This window comes from Callionymus lyra, chromosome 3 (assembly GCF_982586985.1).
Source record: "Callionymus lyra chromosome 3, fCalLyr1.hap1.1, whole genome shotgun sequence".
Taxonomy (NCBI): domain Eukaryota; kingdom Metazoa; phylum Chordata; class Actinopteri; order Syngnathiformes; family Callionymidae; genus Callionymus; species Callionymus lyra.
In genome coordinates, this window is record NC_141820.1 from 37,772,022 (window position 1) to 37,784,797 (window position 12,776).

At 39.7% G+C, this 12,776-nt stretch overlaps 1 protein-coding gene across 1 annotated transcript in view; it reads right to left on the reverse strand.

Moving 5' to 3' along the window:
- Window positions 1–12,776, reverse strand: part of LOC148084695 (chemokine-like protein TAFA-5) — a 120,978-nt gene that overhangs the window by 81,794 nt on the left and 26,408 nt on the right. The gene's annotated exons all lie outside the window — the stretch shown is intronic.

The following is a 12,776-nucleotide window of genomic DNA, read 5'->3' on the forward strand; positions in this document are numbered from 1 at the left end:
GTAAATGCGGGTTATTCTGATACAGCTGTGTAAGTGAAAGAAGTTGTGCATTAACAACCAATACAGCTCCAGAAAATAATATTTGTATTACTTTATTTTATTAGTTTCTGAACTTCTTTACATTACGTCAATTACATTGTTTGATATGAAGATGAGAGTTTCGCATTTTGCACTGTTGTATTCTTTCTGATTATCCGTCCATCCGTCCGTTTGACAGTCAGAAATCCAAAGTAAAACCTCGAGGAAGCCTCCTGAGTAAAGGTATTGAATTGACCAGGAAACAGCTTGGTAACGCCCCAAGACAAGAAAAAGTCTTTGATTTCATTTTTTTTCACCTTCAAATTGGTTTACTGCTCAAGCTCTAAAGTTTATAATCGCCATGACCTTGTTTAAGGATTTTATTTTGCAGACGCAAGCAGAACATAGTTGAATTATAAATGTTTTTCTTCCCGTATACAAATGGAGGCCAATTTGCTTCTCAGGGTTATCGCGTGCCAACCGGAGCCAACGGCAGCTTTGTAAGCTGAGTTGATCGATGTCCAAGAATGTGTGGAAGAGCAATTATTCACAGATATATCCTGGAGATTCTCACAAGTATGGTTATGCAGTTAGCTACAGGTTTGATGGCTGTCAGGACAGACGACCATCACAGTGCCACTGCAGGGCTCTGCTGCTGGCGTATCAAGAAACCCAAAACCCCAATTACGCTTTATGCACAAGTTATATTTAGATCACTCTTTTTTTACACAGATGATGTACAGCATGAACAACCCACGCACAACATCTTCCCACCCATGTCGATGTCTTCTCTCTCCAAATTGCATTTCCTTGCTGTGAATGGTTTGAGGGGGCGTGACACATGCATGCAAATCGGGGGTGCACGTCCGCCTGTTATCGGGCGCTCAAATTGAGATTATTGACAGTTCCGAACCGCAGCGTCCAGCAGGCCGTGTGATGTGGGGTTAAACTGTGGAGAGCAGAAGTCTTGACCTACAAACTATTTATATTCTTCCATTCATCTCAGAAACAGATTCCAAAATGAGACAAAGCAGAGACAACTGAGCCATTTCTCTCCGAGGGGGATTAGCGTCGCTATTGTTTTGCTGTGCTATATTGGTCCAGAAAGTGAGAGGATGATAATATTCACTGTCACATCACTCTAGTTTTTTCCTTTTCTTTTCATGAAACTGTTGTAACAAAAAAAATCATCAATCAATTATGTAAAGCTAATCTTACAGTAACACTATTCAAATGTTTATAAACTTTCATTCCTTCACTTTCATTTATTCTCAGGGCCGGCACAAGACTGTTGGCCAATAACTAAGCTGTAAAATGAATACTATTTAAACCGTAAGTAGTGTAAGATAGAAGAACATAATAAAAATAATAAAAGGTCTGGGTATATGTAGTCAACTTCAGAAATCCACCACTCAGCATCAATGACCTCCAACCTCGTTTCTCAGAAGTCCACTCTTATACTGTGTAACTGTTTTCATATTGTGCTGAGGTATTCACGATGAAACATCTTTCACTGATGTAACGTCCTCCTCTGATGACAATCACTCATTCGAGGAACCTTTAAGATGAAGTCGCAATTTAAAGCCACAAAATTTAACGATTTTCTTTCAACCAAAGGGTTGTAAATGTTCAAATAAAAATAGGAGAAGCAATAACTGCAATATCAACAGCATTATATGTAACAGATACAATGATTTATTGTAATCCACTTGCACACAAATATAATAAAGGAAGGAAATGTTGCAAGAGCGCCCTCTATAGAGTGGCCCTTTATAAGGAGCCTTTGGACATTGTCGTAGGACTGTTCTCTCTACAAATACGTGTTATAAATGATAAAACACATAATGAAATGTTGTTATTTATTGTATTAAAGTAATGTGTAAAGGTTCGCTGCCGAGTAACTACTTCCTGCCCTGAACGTTTATACTACCACGTGCAGGAATGAAGCAAGACGTTCCAAAGACCGTCCGGTGTCATCATAAAGTTAACACAACGCAGAGTTCGAACAGTATTTGGACCAGCCCGTATCTGCAAAGCGGCGCATGGTTACATACACCCTTAAAATAGTTGAACCTTGATGAAACAGTTAACCCACACTTTCTTTCCTTTGCCTCAGAATATCACAATTGTGATTGAAAAAGAATGAATTATGAAAAATAAAGTGTGTTAGACTTGCAGGAGTGATAAAGGAAATTACCATACGTTATTATATTACCATTATTATATACCGTTATATTACCTTTATATTATTATAAATTTAGGTCTCAATAACTGTGAGTTGTCAAAGCTGGATTAAAACCCACAACCTCCTTCCTATGAGGCACCAGTGCAAACCACCTGTCCACCCCTCAGGTGCTCTGCCTTCTTCCCACAGTCCAAAACCATCAGTCAAACCACCATCAACCACAGTTTTATTTGTGGTTTATTAGGGACTCTATTGTTGTTTGATGATTTGTTGAGCGTGTGTGATGCTGTCTCTCCATATGTGTCTGGTTAGCTGTCCAGGGTGTCTCTGCCACTTTGCACTAATACGATGTACAATTACCAAACAATATCACAAATGACACTCTTCCCACAAAGTAAACTCTACACACCTACACACATACGGACAACCAACACAATACATTATACACATCCTTGAAAAGAGATGAATGCCTGTACACAAACTTCACAAAATCACAAAACCTAATTTGGCTACCCAGTGATGACAGTAACACAAACAGACATACACATCTTTAAAAAGCCTGTACACAAAAATACACAATACAAACCACTACACAAACATGTGAGTGGTTGTCTGTTTACACATAACAAACTAGGGAGTGTCCTGGGTGACCCCCCTCTCTGCCCAGGTAAGATAGACTCCAGCTCTTGTGAGCCATGAAGAGATGAAGTAAGTGGATGATCAACTCAGAGGACAGGACTCGTGATGAAATTGTAAAAATTCTGTAAGAATTCTCGCTGTGTGGCTTGCTTACTCTTAATCACCTTCTTTTGCAGATTAAAAACCTTCCTGTGTTTTATTTCATCTTAAATTTAATCACAACTACACTGACTCGTTTCACCAGAGGGACCCACTACTCTGTCTAGACGGCCTCATAAATACCCCCAAGATATTTGCTTTTTTTTTTAACAATCTCCCTGGTTTTTATTAGAAACCATTTTGTGATAAGCACGGTGGAAGTGTACTTTGCCATAAATTATTAAGCCGTTTCCTTCCCCTCCTTCTTCACACCAGCCACCTACACTGCTGCTGCCTTTCTCACTCTCCCGTCCCACCGCCTCCTCACTGCTTCAGTTGCCAGGAGCCGGGAAAGGCGTTACTTGCTTTGTCCTCTGTGCAGGTCAGTGGCCCGGTGCCAGGAGAAGCCCATGCCAATAAAAGCCATGAGTAATGGCCTAAAACTTCTACATTCGCTGTGTTTCCCATTATTTCCGGACGCCAATAAATCTGGGAGAGGGCTTAATCAGAGAGGCCGGAACATACGGATCTTGTCCCGGGGGCGTTGTCCGACACAAAAGCGCTCACAATTCAATCAGATATAAGAGTAGACGTGGAACAGTTTCCCCCCTCTGACCCTTGGTGTCCTCGGAGTAGGTGGATGAGCCGATCAGCCTTTTTGTTTTCAGAACCAACATGTACTTATTCAAGAATCTAAATTGAAGACTCCTCACTTTATTGGCAGGGAATAAACCACCACTCCAAATTGAGTTTGGGAAGTTCCCAAGTTGGATTAAGCTAATTACGACACAGAGAAATAAGGAACAACTTCCAGCACTGTACATTAAACTATGAGTCACCAGTTATGTTTTTCTTCTAACTCAATGCTATTGAGTGCTACAGGTGCATTTTATAGTTTTTTCTGTAAATGTGGGATAAGTATCCAGTTCCGTAAGAGTTCACATCCGATCGAATCCCCTCTGACTTTTTGTGTGTGTAAAAGTTTCATCAAGAGTAAGTGTTTTCTACACCTGGGGGCATTTGTATCGACCACGGCATGACTCGGTTTGCTCCTAAAGAAATATGAAGCTTTGTGCAGAAGTGACAGTGGCCGCTCCAGGGCTTTCAAGGAGAAAGCATCACAAGGTGCATCTGTTTATTTACACATTTATATTTTCCAGGAACTTGATCAGTGTCCCTTAAATGGCCCGTAGTTATGCAGGTTTGAGCTGCTTTAAACAGATGTAGCTCCTACTTTTTCAACTAATGACAACAGTTTGTAGAGCTGAGGTATTGGACTGTCCGACTCCATGTCTTTCTGAAACATCAAGAAATCCCATCCCTCCTCTGTTGCCCTGCAAGATTGAATATAGGACTCAGTCTCCCTGAATCAAAGAAGACCAAAAAACAGCAGACAAAGCTGCTTGAGGTTTCTAAGAAGAGCAGTGATGTCTATGTCACTCTCCTCTTTTCTCTCACTATATCCTCCCTCACTCCTCTCCTTATCCATCTGTCTACCCCCCCATCCTTCCTCCCACCCGGTCAAAGCGGCAGGCCGTCAACAATGAGTCGGGTTCCGCTCGAGGTTTCTGCCTTCTCAAAGGAAGTTTTTCCTCGCCATTGCTCACTGTACAGCTCACTGTACAGTGTTTTGTTTCTTGCTCTTTGTTGAATTGCTGGGATCTATTTTTCCTTAATCAACTGTAGTCTTATTTCAACTGTATAGTGTCTTGAGATAACTTTGTTATGATAAGACACTTTAAAAAAAATTGAATTGAAAATTGAATTGAATTATGGATCAACTGAGAACAACAGGATAATAAACTTACTTCCATATCACTGATTCACTGTCAATCCCTAAGTGATTCAGCCTCAGACAGATCATGCAATCATCACGCAGTAGCCGGGCGCCCAGGCCAGCCGACTCCATGGATTCCCGGAGACACACAGCGTCACACACGCAGAAAGTCCAGCATTTAACCAATGAAGGGCTAGTTTTGCTGCTGTGGAAACGCCCACACTATGGTCCAAATGAAAGTCATGTGCCGTCATCATGTGCTCAAGTCAACATTGAAACTATGAAGGCAAAATGGTTCTCAATGAAACACATAACTAACTCACTAGGAGCATAAAAGGCTCAATAAATTCAGAATTACAAGTCTGAGTGATTGCCTTGGTCTAGTGCCAGTCAAACCAAGAGAGAACTTCTGATTCAGAGTCATGATACAATACGGGTATGATTCATTTATTCCCAGGTTTAACCAGATACACATATTTCAACTTATCGGGACAACAGATCTTTTTATTTTGTGGTTAATCACACTGGAAAGTACATTTCGAAATTCTAACAGGAACCAAATCGTAAATATTAAATGATTAACAAAAGTTTGTGAGTCACTCACACTGACCCTTAATTCAGCTAAACGGGGCATCAATAACAACGACTTTTGACCGGGGTTTTAACTAGTCAGAGATACACAGAACCTCAAAAGACACAAACAATTAGAAAATCGCATTAGAACAATAACACAATCATACAAATAGAGACTAATCACACTTTAAAGCGTCCAGTTTTAAGGTCAGAGTAAGTGGGCCTCTCTCCAGCCGACCTGCTGGGACACCTTGTTCCCGATGACACTGATGGAATGCTCTCATCTGCGTTCCATCTTATCGGCACGCAGCTGCCATGGCTGATGATCGGCGCCTGTATCTCCCACTTCTCGCCGCCATCAACAACAACAACGTCACCACACAGCACTCCAGCTGAAACCATCCATCACAGCCACCAATTTACGGAAACTTTTTGATTAATTACGGCGACCCCGCGCTCAAGTCGAGGATTTTTTATCTGCTTCCGCTTTCCGTTCGGCGCCTATTAATCAGCCGCCGCTCGCCAAACAAGTGTGTTGTTTTGTTCTTTAACAGTAGAAGTCGACGCATGATGAAGCGTCATTATTATATGTCAGCGCAAACAGCATTAATCAGCCAGGCTTTGTCTTCACGTTGACTCGGTCATGACTATTCAAGATGGTGTCAGTATGTGATGTATCTCAGCTCATTTGAGAGATGAATTATAGTGCTGGAAATGTGATGATGTTGATTAGTCTGCAGCAGTTGTGTTGATTATGTTGCTCATTACAGATTATCAGATCGTGGGGGCAGAAGGAAATTTATGATGTTTCCAGACCAAACAAAACCCAAGGACATTATATTTCATAAGGGGCCACATTTCATTCTATGATTGTCGGGAGGGGCCATTAAACACTAAAGAAAAAAAATCTCAAGATCCTCAATTTGATGAAAAAAGTTACGAGGACAAAATATTGGGAGAAAGGTCCAATGTTGTAAATAAAGAATATTAAATGTAATTAATTAAGCAACATTATAAAAATAAGCAAAAAAGATGGATTAATACTGCAATTAGAGTTTTTAATTTTTGTTTATGAGATCTTCAAATTATAGCACAAAATAAATATGGATAAAAAAATTATATTTAAATTAATTTAATACCGGAAGATTATCATATTATATATAGTTATTATTATTATATTAATATTATTTCTATACTCAAACATATCTGGAAAACGATATTGTAACGGCTTGTATCCGTTAACGTTACCACTTGTGCGAGTACAGATTTATAAAGTTAAAACCAAAACTTGGTATTAACCTAATGAATCTACTTTTTAAGATAACCTCACAAATTAAAAATACAACTTTAACCTGATGTTAGATGTTGAGCTAAAACATGAGATGCAGATTTTTCATGCTAATTGCCAACCTAAGCATGTGACCTTTTTTTTCTCAAGCCTCAAGGAAGCATAAACGACTTGTGATTTTAACTAGTTTATTTTATAGAGAGACGAAGAAAAGCAGATACTTACCGATAGGAAAATTGAGTGATGATTTAGCTTGATTTTAAAATATTTTTTTTCAATAATAGTTCCGGTGTCATTTTGTTGCCTTATAATAATCCACCCAAATAATTTATGTTCAGACTTTCTTCAAAACATGTCCTTCTTCTGCCACTTATCAGCCACTGACAAAGTCAATAAAAGATCACACTTAAAGTGAAAAATAAGGTCAATACAGAGTTATCTAGCTCAATTTGAAATCATAAAAATGATTCAGGTTTCCTGTAGTGGATTGGTCAGCTGTCCAGGGTGTCCCTAATCTCCTTTCCTAGCCACGACAGGTTCCAGACAGCCGCACTTCCATGCTGAATGATGCTATGATGAAACCCTCATATGTTGACCTCTGTTAGATCTCTTTGGCTCCAGTAGCTGGACATAATGTTCTGGCGTGAAGTTGTGGGAGGAAGTACTTCATGAATGTAGCAACAGAGAGCATTGTTTGAAGAACTCAGAGCTCACAATCATTCTTTCCCCCCAAAGATGCTTGTGGGAGTGGATCCTCCGCTGACTCTCAGTGAAGAGGAGATGAATGATTAATGGGGAGAACAACAACAGACTGCACATCGCCAATAATTCTTGGTGGTATCCTACCACCACTTAACTGGCATCTAATCCGATCACGCCGGCGGAGGAGATGATGGATGACGAGCGAGTGGGTTGGTTCTCTGTCTGCATACAGGAGCAGCAAGAGGATTATGGGAGACCCTTGTGAGATCGAGCTTTCATATTTATGTTTAATTTCCTGTTGATGCAAATGTTTCATTTATCCTACAAATCATATTTTTTGGTTACATCCACTGATGCATTTGTTACAACATTATTTATAATTATTAATTTAATTGTAGCACTTAACCTTGTTTTTGAGCAAAAGGGGAGAGTAAAAAATACATTCTGTTACACTGAAATCGTTTCAGCACTTCATCACTACAGTACATATTTCTGTAAGGTTTATTATTTGTACGGGGAATAAGGGGGCATGCATGAAAAAAGGACTATCATCAATAATTTAGGCTTTTAGAATTCTTTGTCTTTTTTTCAAAATATCCACTTTCAACTGATAGAATCTGGATGACTAATTCACAGGATTTAAAATCTCTTATATAACATTCTCAATGACCTTGTAACTTTGAGTCGATTGAAATTAAACAATCCTTCGCTTTAGTGCAAACAACGGAGAATAGAAGCTGACTGCATCATTAAAATATGGATCATCTGTTGAAAAGAGGTCGTCATACTCGAACCACCAGCCGCAAATTAAAAATCAATCTTCTATCAAATTCACCTTCAGCAGGTGCGACGTCGCAGGAAAATATTTATGTAAATGTGAAGAATAAAGGCGAAACGCTCGACGGAGGCAACAGAATGAGTCAGGAAAGGTTCTGTGAACCTTGAAACCCGACAGCTGATTTATGACTCCTCGGAAGTGCTGACGTCCGTTTAGATGTGTTATAAAGCGGGATGAACGCTGCACATGCTTAAATAGACGATCTATAACGTCTTCATCGATCCGCCGTTCAACGCTCGCTTGCGATTTTGCCGACACACAGATTTATTGATCCAAGCTGTAGTTGTTGTCGATATTCTGTCACGATGCATGCTAATGATGGCCATAGCAGGCTAACAACATTCATTTTTATAACCCGTTTTGGTGTTGTGATGGTCGATGACATAAACTGTCTGTCTTCATTTTAGGGGAAGAAATTATTAGTTAGTCATCGATGCTGACAGTGAATGTATGTCTGTCATGGTGAGAAAAGAGCTGAGCCAAAAGACAAAACTTTCCATTTAAAATAAGTCAATAGCACAGATAGAAGTTTTCTACGCAGGGTGTCTATTGAATTTGCTGGTTATTTATACCATGTTTCCTACTAAGAATACTCTGTAAACTCCGGGCTCTGCTCTGCTCTCTACAGGCGTTCAGTCTCCCACTCACATATAGTAGCGCGGATGTTTGTCGCATTAATGGCACCACTACATTACATTTTATTGTAAACCCATCACTGTGTCGTTAACAGCCCTTAAGAGATGGAGTGAGAAGCTCAGACTTTGTCGCTTCTACTTTTAATAATCTACTCAACCACGATAATTGCCATTTTTATTTCCTATTTTTCAATTCTTGTCTCCATTGTAATTCCTTATTTCTTTGAGATTCAGTATTATAACTCTAATAACTTATATTAATTTATAACTACCATTTCTTTCATATTCTGTATGAAGGAATTTTCTTTCCCTCACAATATAGATTTTTCTTTCCCCAAATTATTTTAAAAATATATTTTATATAGTTTTAGTTTGTTTGTTTGTTTTATTTTATTTATGTATTATCGTAAGGACACCCAGACATGATATGGTAAAAATAAATAAATAATCAAAAATGATAGGTCAGTTTCTGGAGAACATGGCCCAAAAGTCCTGGGTTCGATCCCCGACTCCTCAGTGCCATTATGTGGTTACTCTGGAAATGTTAAAAAAAAAAGTGTTAAATATCTGAACATGTATACACAACTATGAAAGACCATCATTGTTTTGAGGAGATGCGTGATTTGCTGATAATCTTGTTGTGAAATGCTTCAGATAAATTCAAATACTGTTTATCATACATTCAGGGAAGGCTGTGGATGCAGTTTCTAGCAAAGGTCCTTTCGGTTTGATAACCAAGCTTTCAAGGAAAGGTACGTTCACATATAATATCTACGTTTAGGGTGACCATATTCTGAATCCCCATAACGAAGACACTGATATGTTGACTTGAGTTGTGACAACATTTTTATTGTCAATGTTTTCTATGCCTTTTTAATGCATATTCTTGATTCCTAAAGACACTTAACCAAGCTTCAACAACAATATGGTCTATAACAGTTGTTTATACATTTTCAGACGTCTAACAAAATACAATTACATATCTAAAGTAACCACATAATAATGAGACTGCTAAGTTGGGGATCAAACCAAGGACTTTTGGGTCCAGAGCCATGTTTTCCAGCAACTGAGCTATTTACGCTTCTGACTTTTACAGGCAAACTGTCGTTCCTAAATTAAAGGATTTGAATGAAGTCGTGGCAAGACATTGTCATCTAGATTTTACCATGTCATGGGGCTCTGTATAACATGTAATAAACTCAAATACAACGCAATGTCTGATGGCGTGTTGCAGCTGCATAAAATTGTGTTTTGTAGGTTTGAATGCAAAAACTAGTTGAATTATTTCGGTGTTGAACTATTTTAATTAAAGCGCTTGTTATTTGTTGGCAACATTATCTGGCGCAAGGTTATCAAAATAAAAAGAGAAAGATGAAAAAAGAAGCAGCCGCTTCTGGAGATTGCTTTAACCTTGAGGCCCCCCGGCATGTCTGCGTTCATCTGGGAGGAAGAAGAAAAAAGGCGCTTTAAAAGAAACGTGATCATTAGACGAGGGCATGTAAAGAGAGATGGAGAACAGAGGAGAAGAAAGAAAGGGCTTTGGTGAAAGGAAAAAAAGAAGGTCAGACGCAAGAGAGTAATTCTGGCCCAGGAGCCAGAAAGAGATGATTCAGACACTGACTCGGACTGTCTGTCACCGCGGCTGCTGACGGACGCACAATGTTGGTTTCACATTTCGCCTTTTTGCACTTTTCCACGTCAGTCAAGTCAAAAATGCTGCTGGATGAAAGTAAAGTGAATAATAAATGAAACACGAGAGGCGATGAGCTGATGGTGCTTTACTGGACTGACATGATTTCCTGCATTAATGTTGACGTGACGGCTGGAGAAGTAAATACTAACACTGGAGTTAGAAACTCAGTGGCGGCAGGAACAGAATACTCAAAGACCTCCTCCAGCTCTTCGAGTGACTACTGAGGTGTGTGTGGATGGATGGCAGGATGGATAGATTTATGGATGGATGAAAGTATGGATGAATGGATGTATCACAGGACAGATGTATTTATGGATTGGATGTATGGGTGGATGTATGGGTAAATCAAAGGATGGATAAAAGGATGCATGGGGTAAGAGGATGGAAGTGTCTATGATGAATGAAAGGATGGATAGAAAAATGTATTCATAGATGGATAAAAGGATAGAGAGATGATCGTGGATATGCATGCTGGATGGATGGATGGATGGATGGATGGATGGATGGATGGATGGATGGATGGATGGATGGATGGATGGATGGATGGATGGATGGATGGATGGATGGATGGATGGATGGATGGATGGATGGATGGATGGATGGATGGATGGATGGATGGATTGGATGGATGGATGGATGGATGGATGGATGGATGGATGGATGGATGGATGGATGGATGGATGGATGGATGGATGGATGGATGGATGGATGGATGGATGGATGGATGGATGGATGGATGGATGGATGGATGGATGGATGGATGGATGGATGGATGGATGGATGGATGGATGGATGGATGGATGGATGGATGGATGGATGGATGATAGAGAAACAACAGCAGAGGTGAAGGTCAAACTGGGATGTCAGAGAAACCAAGCAAGATAATGGTGACTGCAGAGAATTGTGGACTCTTCACTTTGACGGCACAAGAAAGAGCAGATGAAGCTGCGACTCCAGCAGCTCTTCTCCTCTTCTTGGCGTGAATAAACGGCTCAAAATCACATTTTCCTCGGCTGCAGCGGCAAGAGATTCATATATATCTGCTTTTCCAGCACGATTGACAGCTATGACCCGTGAAGTGGAGCCATCGCTTATCACTTCTCTCTCAACACTTCTCCAGTTGAACAACCTGATTTAAAGACACTTTTTCATGCTGCATTTCTGATGATTTGCTCTTTGTTTTCTCCTCTGACGGCGTAGACAAGTCTGGCGCGTCTTCTTTCTAGTCTTTTCCCTGTCAAGGGTTGCAGGAGCAAGTAAGCCTCACTTCAACACATCTCATCATACAACACTCGTGTTTCCTCTTTTGTCACGCACATGAACCTCCCTTTACCCTGGATCTCCAACTTCCACCGACTATGATGTAAGAGTCAGGCTCGGGCAAAAGTTAAGCCAACTGCTGTGAATATTCATGCAGTGTAGAGTTTCTCCCAATTTCCACGGAAAAGCTGTTCTTATCACGTCACTTCTTGGGGCCTGGCAAGGAAGACATTAGAAACAATTTAGAAGTAAACTTTGACGTGGTTTAAATGCAAAGAAAAAATATGTTCTTGAGACGTTTGTTAGCAGCAAACAGACCAGTGTTAGCTCCTCTTCCTGTGACGTTGATGTAATTTCCTTTTTCTTTAACTCTCGATGACGATGTGAAACAGTTCACTTAATACAAGACTGAACGCCGAGACTTCAACTGCAATAAAAACCCCAATAATCCCAGTATAACCAGCAGCAATCCCAGCATATCCCATGTTACTCCTCTGTGTCATTTTCACACCAACATACAGCGCTGACCTGGAGAATTGAGTCTGTGACAAGAGCTGGATTTGATTTTATCCCTCCACCTCCCCTCAGCCGCCGCATATCTCCACCAGCGAGAGCGGATCTATATTCAGCCACGAAGAGGCTTCAGGAAAATGTTTTGAGATGATGATGCTTCTTTTTTTTTCTTACCTCAATCATGATTTCAGAGTTTTGTTTTGCAAACGTCTCAAGATTTATTTTTCAATTTATAACAAAACTTTGGACACATTTTTTTCTACAGTTTCATCTTTTGAATTTCCATCGCATATATCAATTTAATCAAGAGTTTGACGCAAAATTCAATGTAAAATTGTTCATATCAAGTCCTGTATATACAAATTTGAAATATATTTAAAAAATACATATTCAAATGAAAAGGTGCTCCTCAAAGTAAATATAATAAGAAGATAATAATATTTTATATCTCTTTCTCCTTCACTCCTCATCCTTTTTGTCATCATCAGTGATTCAATCCCTCCCTCTATCTTTCGTC